The sequence below is a fragment of the Eurosta solidaginis genome, chromosome 2, assembly GCF_040869045.1.
Source record: "Eurosta solidaginis isolate ZX-2024a chromosome 2, ASM4086904v1, whole genome shotgun sequence".
NCBI lineage: Eukaryota > Metazoa > Arthropoda > Insecta > Diptera > Tephritidae > Eurosta > Eurosta solidaginis.
The window spans coordinates 8322287-8340260 of record NC_090320.1 but is presented as its reverse complement, the minus strand read 5'-3'; the positions used below and the strand labels follow the sequence as shown (position 1 = coordinate 8340260).

The following is a 17974-nucleotide window of genomic DNA, read 5'->3' as shown; positions in this document are numbered from 1 at the left end:
AAATTTTAACATTCACCAATGAACGTTTGTCGTTAATAATCAAAAAATTTTGATATAGAGGGTCAAAAAATTCAACATCATAAATATGTTCCATTGGTCGAAATATTTTGAAGATCGTTAAGAATCATGCTTTCCAATTACATCCAATTTTATTAGTTAGTAAAAAACCAGTAAACTGCAAGTAATCAAAATTGATTGATTTTTTTTAAGTTTATTATACAACTGCGAAATATTGCAAGTGAATTTATTGCGTTAATTTTTGGAACCCAGCCAAAAATATTTAAATATCATACCCCAAGATGATTAAAAACGTTCAAATTTAAAAGCATTTTCTGTTCGAAAATTAACGTATCGTCGGGAGAAAAATGTACCATAAATTTGATTATTCTTGAATAATCATTTATGATTCCTATTTCGAAACGCTTTTTATTCATATTTGATATCATTGTAAAATTGAGCTTTAATAATTTTAGAGTAATATTTGACTGCTTTCACAGTCATTTTCTGATCATATTCGTGAATATATTTCAATCGTTTTGGTTGAGATTTTTGAATGCCATTATAATGCATTTATTCTTCATATCTCATTCAAAATAGGATACTACATAATAATCTTATTTCATCAGGGGAAGAAAGCATGCGAAAGTGAGCTATTCGAACCACAGCTAACTCGCAAACAAACTTGACCGATATACACCTGCGACTACAACATCCAACATCAGCATTATCGTCTGCATCTTAAAATACGGATACGATACGGGATGTTGAAGCCGTATCCAGGTATGTCAAGATAGTTTCACTTACCTGGGGTTCAAATAGCTCACAACCTATGTATTGTCCAATCATTATGTATTTTCTGGGAAGCTGAAGGGGAGAAATGGTTGGGGAAATCTTCGTTCACGAGCAGCATTACATTATTTTTGTCTTGAAGAATATCTTTTGCATAAATAATAAAATTTTTATATATTTTTTCTTAGCTTCATGATTGAAAAAAATATGTGTATGTGAAAAAAATAAGATTTTTAATTAAAAGAAAAATTTCAACAAGTATAAAATCCATTATTCAGTCGACAAATATATTCATAAAAGATTCAGAAAGCTGAATGAAAAATGATTATAAATTTTTGATCATCTAAAGTAAACACATTTGATTCAAATATGATTCCAAAATGTGATTGAAAAACTATATTCAGTTTTTGATCATCAAAGGTAAGCATATTTGATTATTCTTTTTGTTGGTTTTTATGAAATATTAAAATTTAGTTATTAAAGGACTTCAAAAATGATTCCAAAAAGTGATCGAAAAATGCTTTTTAGTTTTTCATCATCAAAAGTATTCATATTTGATTATTTCTTTTGTTCAATTGTATGATAACTCATTATTTAGTCAGAAAGAGTAATCAAATTGAATTGATATGTAGGGAAATTCAAAATTGAATCACCTAAATGCTGAGTGGGAAGTATTTGTCTGTGGTCCATTTTAATAATCTTTTGTCGGATTATATTTATAACAAATTTTATTAATTTTGTCTCAAGTGGTTTGTTTAACAGTTGATAAAATGAGGGTCTCGAGAGAACAGGTTTTGGAAATTATCCAATCAATTTATGAGAGAAATAGGCAGGAGTTCGCTGCACAATTAGAAGCAAGCGATCAAGCTAGAAGAGAATTTGAAATTCAAGTAAATAGTTTAACGTCTGCTTTAGGTCGTTTAGAACTTTCAAATTTTGAATCTTTTTTACCCGTTGCAATAGACCCTTTAATAGACTCTGGAAGTTGTAGTATGGATTTAATAAAGTTCTTGCCAGAGTTTAATGGTGATCCTTCCTCTTATCAAGATCCAGCATGGCGCTCTTCTTCAAATTTTGCTATAAAATACTACAATGAGGGTTCTGAAAAATATTACGTTGCCATGGGTATTATAAGAAACAAAATTACAGGCTCTGCAAATTCGACCCTTTCTTCCTTTAACACTGTTTTAAATTTTAAAGCAATTATTGCCAGGCTTGGGCAGACTTATGCTGATAAACGTTAAACTTACGTGTTAGAAAATGAGTTGAGTATACTTAGGCAAAGTGATTTACAAATTAAAGATTATTATGATAAAGTTGAGAAGCATTTGACACTCATAATTAATAAGCAAATTATGACATATAGTGGTGATGAAGTTATAGATACGTTAAATGAGCGTGCTAGGGAAAACGCTTTACGTGTTTTCATTTCTGGGCTTAGGCGACCACTTTCTGACATTCTTTTTTCTTCGCGACCAAAGGACCTTCCAACAGCATTAGCTGTTGCACAAGAACTAGAGATAAAGTATAAGCATTATGATTTTGCTCATACTTTTGCCATGGTTAAAACAAATAGATCTCGGATAGTGGAAGCTCCATATAAAAATTTTCTAAACAAATCGTTAAAGTCCAATGTTATTAGTAAACCCATTCCAATGGAAGTTGATCCTGGATCATCAATTTACCGTCGTCAGACTTCATTTAGCAGTTCTAGACCCAAACAAAACAATAGTAATCATTTTAATAAAAATGAGTCTAACAAGCCCACAGTTGTCTTATCCACCGGAAGCTACTAAGCGACATAGAGATTCATCTAGCTCATTTCATAGACCACAACCTAAAAATCAAAGAATTAATTGTATGCCAGTAGAAAATGATAACGTTTATGAGGAGTCAAGTTGTGACGATTATGAAACTGAAGATGGATTTTATGATGATAATGAAGAAGGGAAATTTAATGAGGAAATAAATATAAATACATTTTTAAACTGAAGTCGCTCCTGCCATTTATTACAAAAAAAAGGTAAATGGTCAGGAGCTACGTTTTTTAATTGATACTGGTACATCAAAAAATTATGTAAAAGACCTTCCTTACCTTAAAGGAATTCAAGTTTTGGAAAAGCCTTTTAAATTAAAATCAATTAATGGATGTAATTTAATAAATAAGAAATGTTTAATTAATGTTCTAAACCATACTTCGATATTTTATTTGCTTGGAAGTCTAACCACGTTTGATGGTATTATTGGTTATGATTTTTTAAAAGAAATAGATGCAAGAGTCGATATAGAACCTGGATATTTATACTACAGAAGTGGTAAAATAGAGCTTCAGCATCTACATTGCCATCAAGTTAATCTTATTTCTCTTGCGGATGAATCTGTTCCCTTTAACAGTGATGATAATCATGGTACATTTGTACTTTTTTTGGTACATTTCGCTTCCCGAAAGTACGTTGGTACTACATTGACATATTTGGTACATTTTTGTAAAATACAGCACTACACTTCAAGTCCTTTGCAAAGCATATTGAGTGTACAAAAAATTTTTAAATTTTTCTAAAAAAATATATCCGTCTCTTTTACCTCACAAAACTTTCTTAAATTCGTGCTATTTATATTATAAAATGTACTTTAGCGAAATAGCAAGCCGTGAAATACGTACATACGCTTACACATTTGTATGTAAACGAATTTATGTACATACAGATCACTTAAATCAAAAAATTCTCACCAACAAGAAGATGGAGACAGCAGCGTAAGTGTATAAATATGCAAACCAGTATGTAACCAATTAAGAAAACGCAATTGCTTTTGTACGTGTACATAGTGTGGATGAAAGAAGTTGCGGAAAGTATAAAATTTCGCTGAGGCAGCAGTGGAATGAAATGTATCCATGGTTGGAAGAGGAAAAATCTACTCAGGGGAAAAAATGTATTTTGTGCAATTCTTCATTTCTAGGCGGACTTGCTCATATCAAACGAAATGCGTGCTCTGAAGCCCATATTCGAGCTGAAATTTAGCCAAAACTACACCGAAAATTGTGGAGTACGTTGACAATAAATCAAGCAATTCAGTAAGCCAAGCCACAAAGGGCTTTGAGGTAAAGTTGTTTTATTGCCGAGCACAATTTGCCAGACAAATTTTTCGGTACAGAAATGATAGTTATTCTAAATTTAATAAAATAAAGAAATTTGATTCTGAATTTAGAGCTTTAGCAGAGCATAAGTCTTAAAAAATTCAAGAATTTAAATATAGGCAACTTTTGAGAAGAAATAAGATCAGTTAAAAATTTATTAATGCGCTATTGTTTTCCAAGATTTATAGAATAGTTCAAGGCATATTGTCGATTCCACATTCATCCGCAAACGTAAAAAGGATATTTTCTATACAAAATTTAATTAAAATGTAGTGTAGAAATAGACTTAAAATAAACACAGTTTCGAATTTAATAAAAATTAAAGACTTGATGAAATAAACTTACAGTAATTGTCATAATATAGATACGAAAAAGAGCTTTATGTCAACTGAGGTGTTAAAAGAATTTAAAGAAGAGAAGCTGTTAACGTAGTAACTAAAACACAGTTATTAGTATAGATATAGGCGACGATTCGTCAACCTTTATATCTGAATCTAAACCTTTTGTACCTAAAATGTTTTTATGAAATGTTTTTGCATTGAATGCAGTTGTTATATTTTTTTATACTCAGTTGAGCAGAGCTCACAGAGTATATTAACTTTGATTGGATAACGGTTGGTTGTACAGGTATAAAGGAATCGAGATAGATATAGACTTCCATATATCAAAATCATCAGTATCGAAAAAAAATTTGATTGAGCCATGTCCGTCCGTCCGTCCGTCCGTTAACACCATAACTAGAGTAAATTTTGAGGTATCTTGATGAAATTTGGTATGTGGGTTTCTGGGCACTTTTTCGATATCGAAAATTTCGAAAAAGTGCGATAATTCATTACCAAAGACGGATAAAGCGATGAAACTTGGTAGGTGAGTTGAACTCATGACGCAGAATAGAAAATTAGTAAAATTTTGGACAATGGGCGTGGCACCGCCCACTGTCCCGAATTCAAGATGCGGTGTATGGAACTCTAAGAGAAAATCAGTTTGGCTTTAGACAAAACCGATCCTGTGCTGATCTAATAAATACCGTCCGAATCATTGTTGAACAATGCTGTGAATACAGAACATCAGCTTATTTACTTTTTATCGACTTTAAAAAGGCTTTTGATAGTCTCGACAGGAAATATATTTGGGAAATACTACGAAAACGAGGGATGCCCAATAAAATAATCAACATTATAAAGGCAATGTATGCCGAATTTAAGTGCCGGGTCAGTCACGATGGGCGCCTCTCAGAACCCTTCGAAATTAAAAGCGGGGTGCGACAGGGATGCATACTCTCGCCGCTCTTGTTTATCTTGGCATTAGACGAGATTATGAGGAACGCAGAAAATGGTGGACACGGTGTACAGTGGACGCCTTTCACTCAGCTAGGGGATTTAGAATATGCAGACGATGTCTGTCTGCTAAGCCACAGAAGTACTGACCTTCAACACAATTTAGAAGCTGTCAACACACATGCAAAGGAGGCCGGACTAAGCATCAATACAGCGAAAACCAAAGTCATAAGATGCGGCTATAGTATTTCATCACGGCCATTGACGCTTACGGTTGACGAAAATGAAATCGAAGGTGTAGAGTCCGTTGTTTATCTTGGTAGTATTGTCTCAAATAAGAGCGGTGCAGATGAGGACGTTCAGTCTCGCATAAACAAAGCAAGAATGGTTTTTGGGCAACTGGCAAACGTGTGGAGGTCCAGCCAAATATCTTTAAAAACGAAGCTTCGACTGTTTAATTCGAATGTTAAATCAGTACTGTTTTATGCTTGCGAGACGTGGAAAAGCTCAACTTCAATTCAGAAACGTCTACAAGTTTTTATTAATAAATGTCTGCGCCGAATCCTGAAAATTCGATGGCCGGAAAGAATTTCAAATGACGACTTATGGTCTAGAACAAATCAACCTAAGGCTACCACAGAAATAACCAAGCGTAAATGGTCGTGGATTGGTCACACTCTCAGAAGACCTCCAGTAAATATAGCCAGACAAGTATTGCGATGGAATCCACAAGGAAGCCGACGACCTGGTGCACCTGCGAAAACTTGGCGCAGAACTGTGGATAAAGAACTCGAAGACGCAGGATATACGTGGAATGACATCACAAGAACTGCACCTAACAGAATAAGATTTAAGTCGGTGGTCGAGGCCCTATGCTCCAATAGGAGTTGAGGAGGATGATGATGATGATGATGAATTTAGAAGTTTTGCAAGCTGTAATTTGGCAGTCGTTGAAGATATCATGATGAAATTTGGCAGAAACGTTACTCCTATTACTATATGTATGCTTAATAAAAATTAGCAAAATCGGAGAACGAACACACCCACTTAAAAAAAATTTTTTTTTTAAGTCAAATTTTAAAAGAAAAGTTAATATCTTTACAGTATTTAAGTAAATTATGTCAACATTCAACTCCAGTAATGATATGGTGCAATAAAATACAAAAATAAAAGAAAATTTAAAAATGGGCGTGGCTCCGCCCTTTTTCATTTAATTTCTCTAAGATACTTTTAATGCCATAAATCGAACAAAAATTTACCCATCCTTGTCAAATTTGGTAGGGGCTTAGATTATAGGACGATAACTGTTTTCTGTGAAAATGGGGGAAATCGGTTGAAGCCACGCCCAGTTTTTATACACAGTCGACCGTCTGTCCTTCCGCTCGGCTGTTAACACGATAGCTTGAGCAAAAATCGATATATCTTTATTAAACTTAGTTCACGTACTAATCTGAACTCTCTTTGTATTGGTTATCAAATACGAAAAAAGGAATGAAACATGGTAATTGGATTGGTTTATTGACGCAAAATATAACTTTAGAAAAAAACTTTGTAAAATGGGCGTGACACCTACCATGTTAAGTAGAAGAAAATGAAAAAGTTCTGCAGGGCGAAATCAAAAGCCTTTGGAATCTTGGCAGGAATACTGAACGGGGTATTACATATATAAATAAATAGAACTAAGGCCCACTCCCTTTTAAAATACTCATTAACACCTTTCATTTGATACCCATATCGTACAAACAAATTCTAGAGTCACCCCTGGTCCACCTTTATGGCGATATCCCTAAATGGCGTCCACCATAGAACTATGGCCAACTCCCTCTTAAAATACTCTTTTATACCGTCCATTTGACACACATGTCATACAAACACATTCCAGGGTTACCCTAGGTTCATTTCCTACATGGTGATTTACCCTTATTTTGTCTCCATAGCTCTCAACTGAGGATGTAATGTTCGGTTACACCCGAACTTAGCCTTCCTTACTTGTTTAAATATTAATTTTAGGTTCCTTAGTGGTACTCAATAAAGAAATGTATTTATATATGTACATACTTGTACGATTTAATCGATAAACTTGTTTTAATATTTTTACTGGAAAATATTTCTTCATAAATAATATTTCCTTGTTATACCATTTTTTATTTGTGTTAGAAAGTAGTTAGCAGCGCACATTCACACGACAAATGACGACAGCTCAACAAAGCACAGCATCGGCACTGTAGAAGAGAGTCTTCATTTAATAAAAGCGGTGCACAACAACAGAAAGTTAGACGCTTACGAATCTCTCTACATCACAAAAACCAAGATTGCCATGAATGCTGACAACGGGAACATAAATTCCCCTCTTTTTTCTTTAGTTTAATACATACAGGCCGACCGTGGTGTGATGGTAGCGTGCTCCGCCTATCACACCGTATGCCTCGGGTTCAACTCCCGGGCAAAGCAACATCAAAATTTTAGAAATAAGGTTTTTCAATTAGAAGAAAATTTTTCTAAGCGGGGTCGCCCCTCGGCAGTGTTTGGCAAGCGCTCCGGGTGTATTTCTGCCATGAAAAGCTCTCAGTGAAAACTCATCTGCCTTGCAGATGCCGTTCGGAGTCGGCATAAAACATGTAGGTCCCGTCCGGCCAATTTGTAGGGAAAATCAAGAGGAGCACGACGCAAATTGGAAGAGAAGCTCGGCCTTAGATCTCTTCGGAGGTTATCGCGCCTTACATTTATTTTATTTTTAATACATACATATGTACGTTGTTTTGTAATTGCTATAATATTGCTAATATTTTCTATTTTGTTTATATTCTTGACTCCTTTGTTTTAGTAGCGCGTCGCTGATGATGGACAGCAGGTCTGTCCGAAATGCATTTGTTGTGCCAAATAAAAAATATATGTTGTTAGTGTATCAGTGTGTTTTTTATTTGACAAACTTATTTTGTAGTCAATAAAGGAAATTGGAGAAAAATCATTTTACATGTTGTCAGACTACAAACCTTAGGTTCGGCTATTTTAATAAATAAATAGTTCTCACACAGTTTATATCCTGACTAAAACCAGTTTTTCGATAAAGAAGCAGAACATAACTCTAGTTTGGTTAAAATCCACATTAGAAGACTTTTGGTACATTTTTGGATGATTTGGTACATTTTTGGATGATTTGGTACATTTTTTTCCTCGTTTGGTACAAAATGAAAAAATCCATTTACATCCCTGCCTTTTAATTTATGTAGTCAATTTCGTGAAATTTTAAATAATAATTTAAATGCTTTTGCACATCCAAATCGGGCCGTGCCTTACAATACGAGTGTGGAAGCTACAATACATAGTTCTACTGATGAACCTAATTTAGTCGAAGTTATCCTTACCCAATTTCAGCTGCAAGATTTATTAATCAGGAAATAAGTGATCTTTTAAAGGATGGCATTATAAAGAAATCGTGCTCTCCATGTAATTCACCAATTCATGTTGTGACAAAAAAAAGGTGTCGATGAAGAAGGGAAGCAGAAGCTTAGGATGGTTATTGATTTTCGAAAACTAAATGAGAAAACAATAGCTGATAGATATCCGATACCTGATATTTCGGTAATTTTAGCTAATTTGGGAAAATCACGCTTCTTTAGAACACTTGATTTAAAATCCGGCTTTCATCAAATAATTTTGCGAGAAAAGGATAGAGAAAAAAAGGCTTTTAGTGTCAATAATGGAAATTACGAATTTTGTCGGTGCCTTTTGGCTTAAAAAATTCTCCAAGTATTTTTGGGCGTGCTATGGATGATGTTTTGCGGGAGGAGATAGGAAAAACTTGTCACGTTTACATTGACGATATAATAGTTTGTTCAAAAGATGAAGATTCCCATATAAAAGATATTGAGAAAATACTTAAAATGTTTGGAAATAGTGTCATGAGAATCTCGATAGAAAAATCCTGTTTTCTTTAAACAAATGTTGAGTTCTTAGGGTTTTTAGTTTCACAACATGGTATTCAGACCTGCCCAGATAAAGTGCGCGATAATCTAAATTATAAAGTTCCAGAAACATTACGTGGCTTGCGTTCGTTTCTCGGCTTAGCGGGTTTTAATAGATTTGTTAGAGACTATGCTGAAATTGTTAAGCCATTAACGAAATTTTTGACGGGAGAAAATGGACATGTTGATGCCTAAGATCCAAGAATATTAAATTGAAATTGGATTTTGAAGCTACGTCTGCCTTTGAAAAAATAAAAAAAAAATGGCATCCGAGGACGTTCTTCTACAGTATCCAAATTTCAGCAAACCATTTGAGCTGACAACTGACGCATCATCGAACGCTCTGGAAGCTGTTTTGTTATAAAATAATCGACCTATAACAATGATATCTCGAACACTTTCGTCTACGGAACAAAATTATGCAACGAATGAGCGTGAAATGTTAGCGATTGTCTGGGCACTTAGCTACGCTTCGTCATTACCTTTATGGTGTTAAAAATATAAAAATTTTTTACATCTTGATATTTTCATGACAAATAGGCAGTATTTTCTAACATGTATAGATAAATTTTCAAAGTTTGCCCTGGTTAAACCGATTGCATCCCGATCTATATTGGATGTAAAAAATGCTTTGTTAAAAATGTTATTGGTATTTGACGGTACAAAAACAATTGTTTCGAACAATGAAAAGTCATTTCAGTCGAATGTAATTAAAAATTTATTGAGAGATAATTTTTCAGTAGATCAATTTTTTATTCCTACTTTGCATAGTGAATCTAACGGTGAAGTTGAGAGATTTCATTCAACACTAATGGAAATATCGCGATGTGTCAAGGAACAACAAAAATTGACTGATACTGTTGATATCATATTGCTTGCGACTAATAAATACAACAATAGTATTCATTCTACAGTAAATGCTAAACCAATTCAAATACTTCATAACAGCTTAGACGAAGAACTGAGTACGGTTCGAGAACGGTTGTTAAAGGCTCAGGAAATAAACTTAAAAAGGGTTAATTGCAATAGGAAGATGAAAAGCTATACACCTGGAGATATTGTTTTGTTAAAAGAAACAAGCGACTTGGGAATAAGTTTGATACAATTTTTCTTGAGAAGGTTGTTGAAAGGGATCTTGGCACAACAGTGTTAATTGATGGGAAAAAGATTCATAAAAGCAATCTTAGGTAAATTTTAATTGGAAAATGTTATTAATGAATTATTTAATGAATTAATTTTAAAACCTTTAAATGATCAAATTTGGGTATTGTTTTATTTGCTAACAATGTTGTTTGAGTTAATGATGACCCTTACTAGGGTAGGCACCTTGTCGTTGGTATGAGGGCTTAGGTGAACTCCATAGCGCCCGACTATGAGGCGGAGCTGTTTAGGACTGACATCTACGCCGTTTTGCCTCATAGGAGGGCGGCGGGATGTCGGTGACCAAGAACTGCCAACACCTAATCCAGGGTGTTATGCGGACCGTGCCTATTGGACGATTTGCAGCCAGGGGATAAATTCGGCTGTATTCGAACGGAGCCTTCCCGATACCCGGGCCACATCGGGAAGTATTTATGGCCTTACCACAGTAAGGGGCGTTGCTGTGGCGTACGGTTCTTTCCCCGTATATAATACTGGACCGTTGAGCCCGCCTTGTCGGGCAGGTGGTCGTACGACCAAGATGAACGACTCATTACCTGATTGTAATAAGACGATGTAAAGAGGAGGACTGAGTCGCAATCCAAGGACGACAAATACGAATTTCATGCATTTGGATCCATTTTGACAAAATCAGTAATACTTTTGCAATATGCCACTACTGGAAAAAATGTTATAAAACTAGTGGTAGTACGTCCAATTTGTTTACCCATCTAGAACGATCGCATACAACTGCAAATTTAGATTCACATAGCTCGCCAAATAAGATTGATTTTTATATAAAAAAAACATATGAAGATCCATCATCACGTAAAAATGCTTTTGACAGCACCCTACTAGGGTTTAGTCACCGCAGACGTTCGACCTTTTCCAATAGTGGATTACAAAGGGTGTGGTAACTTTGTATATACCCTCGTTTCGCTGTATAAGCTACCATCGCGGGCAACTTTGCAGAATGTGTTTTATAATCGTTTCGAAGTTATGAAGACAATATTACATATTGTTATGCAGATATCTTATCTGAGATATGCAATTATAATTGTGGAAGTGTCGCTCACAAACACACGCAAATGAGCTGTAAGAGAAGCTATAAAAATTGTGCATCTGTAGTTATAGCTGAGAAACTTATAGCAGATAACCAACTATTAGATTCTAAAACAGAACCGCCTAGAAATGTCAACGAGTAAACCAAACAGTATAAAAGGCGAAAACAGTAGAGGCGCGAGAATCAGTTTTGATTAAGCACGCTATCTGTCGAGCAATAGAAGTGTTATTTTGAAAGTACCTGGAATAAAGGCCATTTTGCATTATTAAATATTGGAGTTATTTATTCAACAGTTTAGTGATTCGAACTTAGCAGAAGGTTGCAAATAAGAGGATTTGCAGTAAATTCGTTACAATATATATATATACATGTATATATTGTATTTACATAAATGTCTGATATATACCTCATATTGCATTTAAATTGAGTAAGCGCGTTTGACTATAAAAAAAATTCGATATATATCATGATATATCGATACCCTCCCTCTTAAATATCGAAAATATCGAGTAAGCCGAATATCGACATTTTTGCAGCTCTAGTGCTTACGAGAACGACAACAGAATATGTGTGAAACACTGAGATGTTGGAAGCCAGCAGTCCGCTGACAAGAACTGTACGCGCAGACACCCTTAGTATTATATTCATGAGTTCGCCTGGAAACTGGAAATATTATTTCTGAAACGGTCTAATATTCATAGTATTAAAATTTTGATTAATTTGTAGCTTTAGAAAAACTAAAGCAGTGTAGAAGACTTAATTGAATAAAAACAAACATAGTAATAATAAAAATTGAATAAAAACAAACATAATAATAATAAAAATGGGCAACGTGTGCAGCTCTGGAGATTAACGAAAGAAAGACAGCATATCAGAGAAATCAGATGAGTAAGTAGAAATACATTTAATTTTTGTCAATCCCAGGTTACCCGCTGTCGAAAAAAAATCCGTTTTTGTGTCCTTTTCTATGCCAAAATAAATGTTTAGGGCAACCGCGGGCTACCTTGGCTTAGTAAAAGAACAGTTCTTTTGGTTGCAAACAGTTACTGACCAATTACAATATAAACAATTATGTTTTGCTGTATGTAAGCGTGTATACTTTCGGTATATTACTTTTTTTCAAAGGACGTTTGCATCCGTCTATGGTTTACCTTACGTCATTACGCATTGTAACCGTGAGGTACATTGCTCTATGAGCAAAGTACTTTGCTTCCGAGGCAGCACTACATTTGGTGTCTGTGGAGCTGGTTATTTCTTTATTTATATCTCAAATAGTGCGGACTATTCTAGGTCCCGGGCAACTGCTACACATATCTCTTAGTTTGCATAGATATAACTGAACCGGGTATAAATGCCTGCAGGAAACTTGGAGTCAGCCTGGCCACATATGGCATGCTTCTATGCAGATATGGGCTTCGAGTGAGCTAAGCAAAGGATGGGTAAACATTACCTCTTAAAGGGAGGCGAGATCCTTCTGGCCGGATGCCTTCGAGTTGCTAAAACCATCGAGCTCACCAAGCTCTTATCTACCGAGAGCTCTAGAAAGCTTTGTTGTCCTCAGCGTAATGTACGTAGAGCAAGAAAAAAATGCTCTCCGTGCGTGGCTACATTTGTAGGTCGAGGATCTTTCCTTACGATCCTATCCTTTCTCCCTGCACGTCAACGTGTGCATATCTTGCCAAGATGTTCGTCAATGTAAATCGCTGAGGATTTTGTGTCGTTGAATGTTTTCTTGGCTTCGCGTTTTTTAACTAGAAGCTGATCAGGTAGTTTGAAAGTTTTTTATCATGTAACCTGGCACTATTGATAACTTTTTTTCTGTTTGCTCCAAATATATTATGGATAAAAGATAAGCAATATGATAGGACTCCTAAGCTTAGAGAGCGCAAATAAATAGTTTACTCCACAGTCAGCCTGAAGTGAAGCTGGTAATGTAGTTGTTGTGTTAACGGTGCTTCGCCCCCTTCCGATGGCTTCTATGATACATGTGCGTACCAAATCTTTATCCGAAAAAAATTTGCACAAAGTATCCTCCATGCTTTGTAGACATCACGAAGACATCAACAAGCCGAGCATGGCAGCTTCATAATTAATGGTTCCACCAATCCAGAGGCACACGTCCTCCGTACGCTTGCCGGGGCGTCAGAAGAATGGTCCCAGTGCCAAACCTTTACTCACAAATATAACAGGACTTGTCGTAAGGCAGGCGAGAGCTGGTAACAGCAACTCCTGTCTGTTTCGGTAAGGCTCTTAACCAAAAAAGTCACTGTGAAGCGCTAAAGCTGCTCTCGTTCTGACGAGAGTCATTGCTTCGTATTATTTAGTTACCGCGTGGCCGAGTATGAGCGAATGATAGCACAACAGTCTGGACTAGACGTGGTCGAACAGCATTAGCTGCTTACTCTGAACTACAATCCATTAAATTCTAGTATAAGTACGGCGATTAGTTGCGTAGAACCAGATTCATTGCTGTACCTAATTTCGGCTGCTATAGGCATGATACAATCTTCAATCCCACCCTTGGTCGTATCCTGTTTGATTGTTGATTATGATAGGCTTGTTGCAATTTAGCGACGTTACAGTTATTCATTGAGAATACAAAATAACATAACATCAATCATTTTACAGCTCCTCGCCGTATCAAGAAGCCAATAAAAAAGAAATTCCATTAACATCAGTTGGGAATAATAGTGAAAAGCTTGCACCATTGGCCGATCCAGAACCAGTGCCACCAGATGTGTCGTTAACAACAACCGCACAGAGTGAAGCACAACAAACACCCAATGAAGCCAATAAAGATGCACTCAAGGGAAATCAAGGCGTGGAGAAGGGTATGCTAAAATTAACTTACTTGCATGTGTGTATATGTATGTACCTATGTATAAGTTGTTAGTGTGTAAGTATACTTGCAGGGAAACTAGCCATCATCTCTGGCTAGCGCTTGCCTCCAGTTTATTTGAGGAAAACGAAAGGAAATGAAATGGGGAAGGGAAAAGGTAAAAGGAATGTAGAAAAAAATGGGAAAAACAAAATTATAAAAAAAGGAAAGGATGGATTCCATAGGTAACAAGGAAGAAGAAAGATGTTGTTGTTGTTGTGTTAACAGTGCTTCGCCCCATTCAATAGGTGCGACCACTCACAAATTGCCATCAAAGTCCTCTAACGGGAGTCAAAGAAAAGCTACAGTTTAAACAGGGTGGACCATTGAATGTTGGTGTAAGAGGTTTCACATTTCAGTTGAAAAGATGGTCGGTGCCTTGTGTGGACACGGGGTTGGTTCTGGACATGTAAGAGTTTAACCTGTTTCAACATTCAGAACGAAGGTGAGCCAGGGTGCCTCGTGTCTCTTTTCTGCTTTCTTATGCAACGGTTGGATAGTGTAAATTGATAACGGAGTAAACCGGGCGCGATTTAGCAAAGGTTAGGTTAAGTTGAACTGGCTGGTCTATGAGGACCTCACATGCTGCTTATAGATATGATAGATGGGTCACTCCTTATAACTGGAGTTTTAGCCTTTAGCTGCGCTCACAAGAGCACGACAGCAAAACGTTCTCGGTCGTTTACTCCTCCAACCCACACTTCCTACATCTGCTATCACTGACAATACCTAATTTAAAAGCATGTGACGGCAGAAAGGGAGTGTCTAGTCAGAATACTCTTCATGAGCCTCTCTTTTCAATGATAAGAATAACTTTGTAAGTCTAAGGTTGTAAGAACTGCGCGTTATCTTCAACACTTTGCATCCCCTTAGCTGGCTCATCTTCCTTTTCATTTCCATCTACTCCCATAATCAGCCGATTTACAGTGGGCTTCAATATTTAGCTCAATACACTTGATGCGATATTAAGAAGGCTGATTCCGCGACAGTTGGCGCAGTTTGCAGAATCCCCTTTCTTGTGAACTGGGCAAAGAACACTTAGATTCCAACCGTCGGGCATGCACCCGTCCGACCATATTTTGCAAAGAAGTTGATGCATGCGCCTTAACAACTCTTCGCCGTCGTATTTGAATAGCCCCGCAGGCAATCCATCAGCACCCGCGGCCTTGCTGTTTTTAATCTGGTTATTGGTATTCTGACTTCGTCATAATCGGGTGGAGGCACATTAATTCCATCATCATCGATTGCAGGATCGGGTTCATCATCCCTGTCGGGTACATCGCTGTCTCCATTTAGGGGAGCAGCGAATTGTTCCCTCCATATTCTGGTAATTTTTTGGACATCGGTTACAAGGTCGCCGTTTTCGTTCTTAAAGGAGTTTGGTAAAATTTGCGAGCGTTATTCCTGGTGGTTAGAAGCTCAAGCTCCTCTCACTCACGCCTTTCTGTCTGCATTTTTCTTCCTGTAAAGGCGTATCGCTTCCCTTTTCAACTCACGGGGTCGCCATATTCCTCTTATTTTCATATATTTAGTGAAATTTTTAAGTCTCCAAACTTATGTTAATTACTGCATTTTCTTAAATTTGAGAACCACTTTGGGAAAATAAATATGTCGGAAAAGTTAAATACCCTCTTCCACATCAAAATTTAAAACGTACTCACCCTCATTGAGGTTCTCCACTTTCATAGGCACGCGTAGTCTCCAATTTCTCTTCTGACACCATTTTGATGTGCATTTCTTCATCCCTCTTCTACAGCTGCAAAATTATCGATGGCACTAACGGTATTTCAGTTTTTGAAAAACCATCGATTTTTTTCTGTCGATGGTCGATAGTTTCGATAGGGAGTGGTTTTTTACAATCCAAGATTATCAACCTAAGGGAGTTGCTTCAGCGGGTTTACAGTGAGTTTTTCAGGAAAGGGTCTGTAAATTTACAATCAACTAACGTTCCTGCATTTCTTGAAGGATATTTTTTCTTCTAATTTTTATTGGATTGTCTCATCCGTTCTAGATTTTAACAGCATTTAAGCGATGGTACGTGTTAGTTTAAAAATAATCCGGTACGAACCCGGTTTCTACGAGAGCGATTTGTTTGACTTCTCGAATACTCGAGCCACCTAAATTTGTTTATCTGGTATTATTTAGAGGCGTTGAGATGTGCATATTGTAACGAATTTAGCGAAATTCCGCTTATTCCAAATCTTCTGCTAACGTTCGAATCACTAAACGTTGAACAAATAACTCCAATATTCAATAATGCAAAAATGGTCTTTATTAGACTACTGTGAAAGTGCTTCATAATAGCACTTAATTTCACAACCAATAGCGTGCTTAAATCAAACTAATTAGTGACTACTCAGCTTGTGCTGCTTTTATACTTTCTGTCCCAAATGTCCAGACGTGTCTCCCTCTAGAATCTTCTACTTGGTTATCAGCTATATGCGTGTGTATTTTCAGTTTATAGTCTCTCGCATAGCCATTCGCGTGTGTATATGTGAGTACTACTTCGACTGATGACTACATCTGTGTGTGAGTTATCTCTTCGTTGCCTTGTATGTATTTGGGTAAATTATTAATGCGTGTATGTAGCTTGCTTTAATGTTTTTGTCGTTGTGCATTTACTGAGTAACATCTTAGAGATGGTAATATTCGTCACAGTATGTATGTATATTAGGGTGATAGGGTAATTTGATGGCCGCGGTCTAAAACTTATGTATGACATCATCTACTATATAATTATCGGCTTTGGGTTTTATATATGAAAAAATAGTTTAAGTTCCTTATCTCCACAGTAAAGTCGTAAGTTTGACCGCTGTGCGACATCCTTACACCGCCTCTAACCGAGACTAATATATAATTGAGATATTTTTTTACCCTGGTACTATCATATGAAGTGGTTAGACTAGAGACATTCGTTTATTTGATTTATAAAAAACACATGTGCTGTAGTTCTGTGTAATTTCCGGTAAACAACACGTTAATAAATATTAATTTAATTTTTTCCAGAATCAGAAACAACTACACCGCAGACTCTCAACGCACCGTGTGAAATTTCAAATCAAAAATCTACACTCAATAACTTATCCATACTTCAGGGCAAACCTCCGCCCGGGCGCAAAATCGAAAGGCATAAAAAAAATCGTTATTTACATTCTAGCAAATAATAGTGCAGAATATAAAAAACACAAACGTGTGGTGCACGGTCTCTACAAACAGTTTATTGGTAAATGTCAAAGTAGAGGATTTGATTTCTTAATCTCGGATGTGCATGAAAATGATGTTGGAACAAAAAAAGACTTTAGTAAATTACTTGAGGTCAAGCGCTGGACGCACTGCTAATTGCTTATCGGAAATATCTAGACACACATCCACCGCTTACATTATACCGGTATTATTTATGGGCTCTTCCCTCGGTACTCCCATGTTGCCGTTGACTATAGAAAGTCAAGATATCAATCAGTTTTAAATGTGGCTAGTGAAGAGGAAAAGATTTTACTGGAAAAATGGTATACAATCGATAATTCATATCAACCAATGTGTCATCGTTTGTATACACAACAAATCGATACATATTCAACAGAAGTTGATGGTCAATTGAAAATTTATTAGAAGTATTACTTCGTCTATTTTCCGATGACTTAAAAGACTCATATTTAACAACGGTAGTTGAACAAAAAATGAATAATACAATACTTATAAGTCAAGAGCATGCTAAACGTTGTATTT

General features: G+C 36.1%; 1 protein-coding gene across 12 annotated transcripts in view; it reads right to left on the bottom strand.

The window, feature by feature from the left end:
* Positions 1-17974, bottom strand: part of milt (trafficking kinesin-binding protein milt) — a 98338-nt gene that overhangs the window by 8057 nt on the left and 72307 nt on the right. The gene's annotated exons all lie outside the window — the stretch shown is intronic.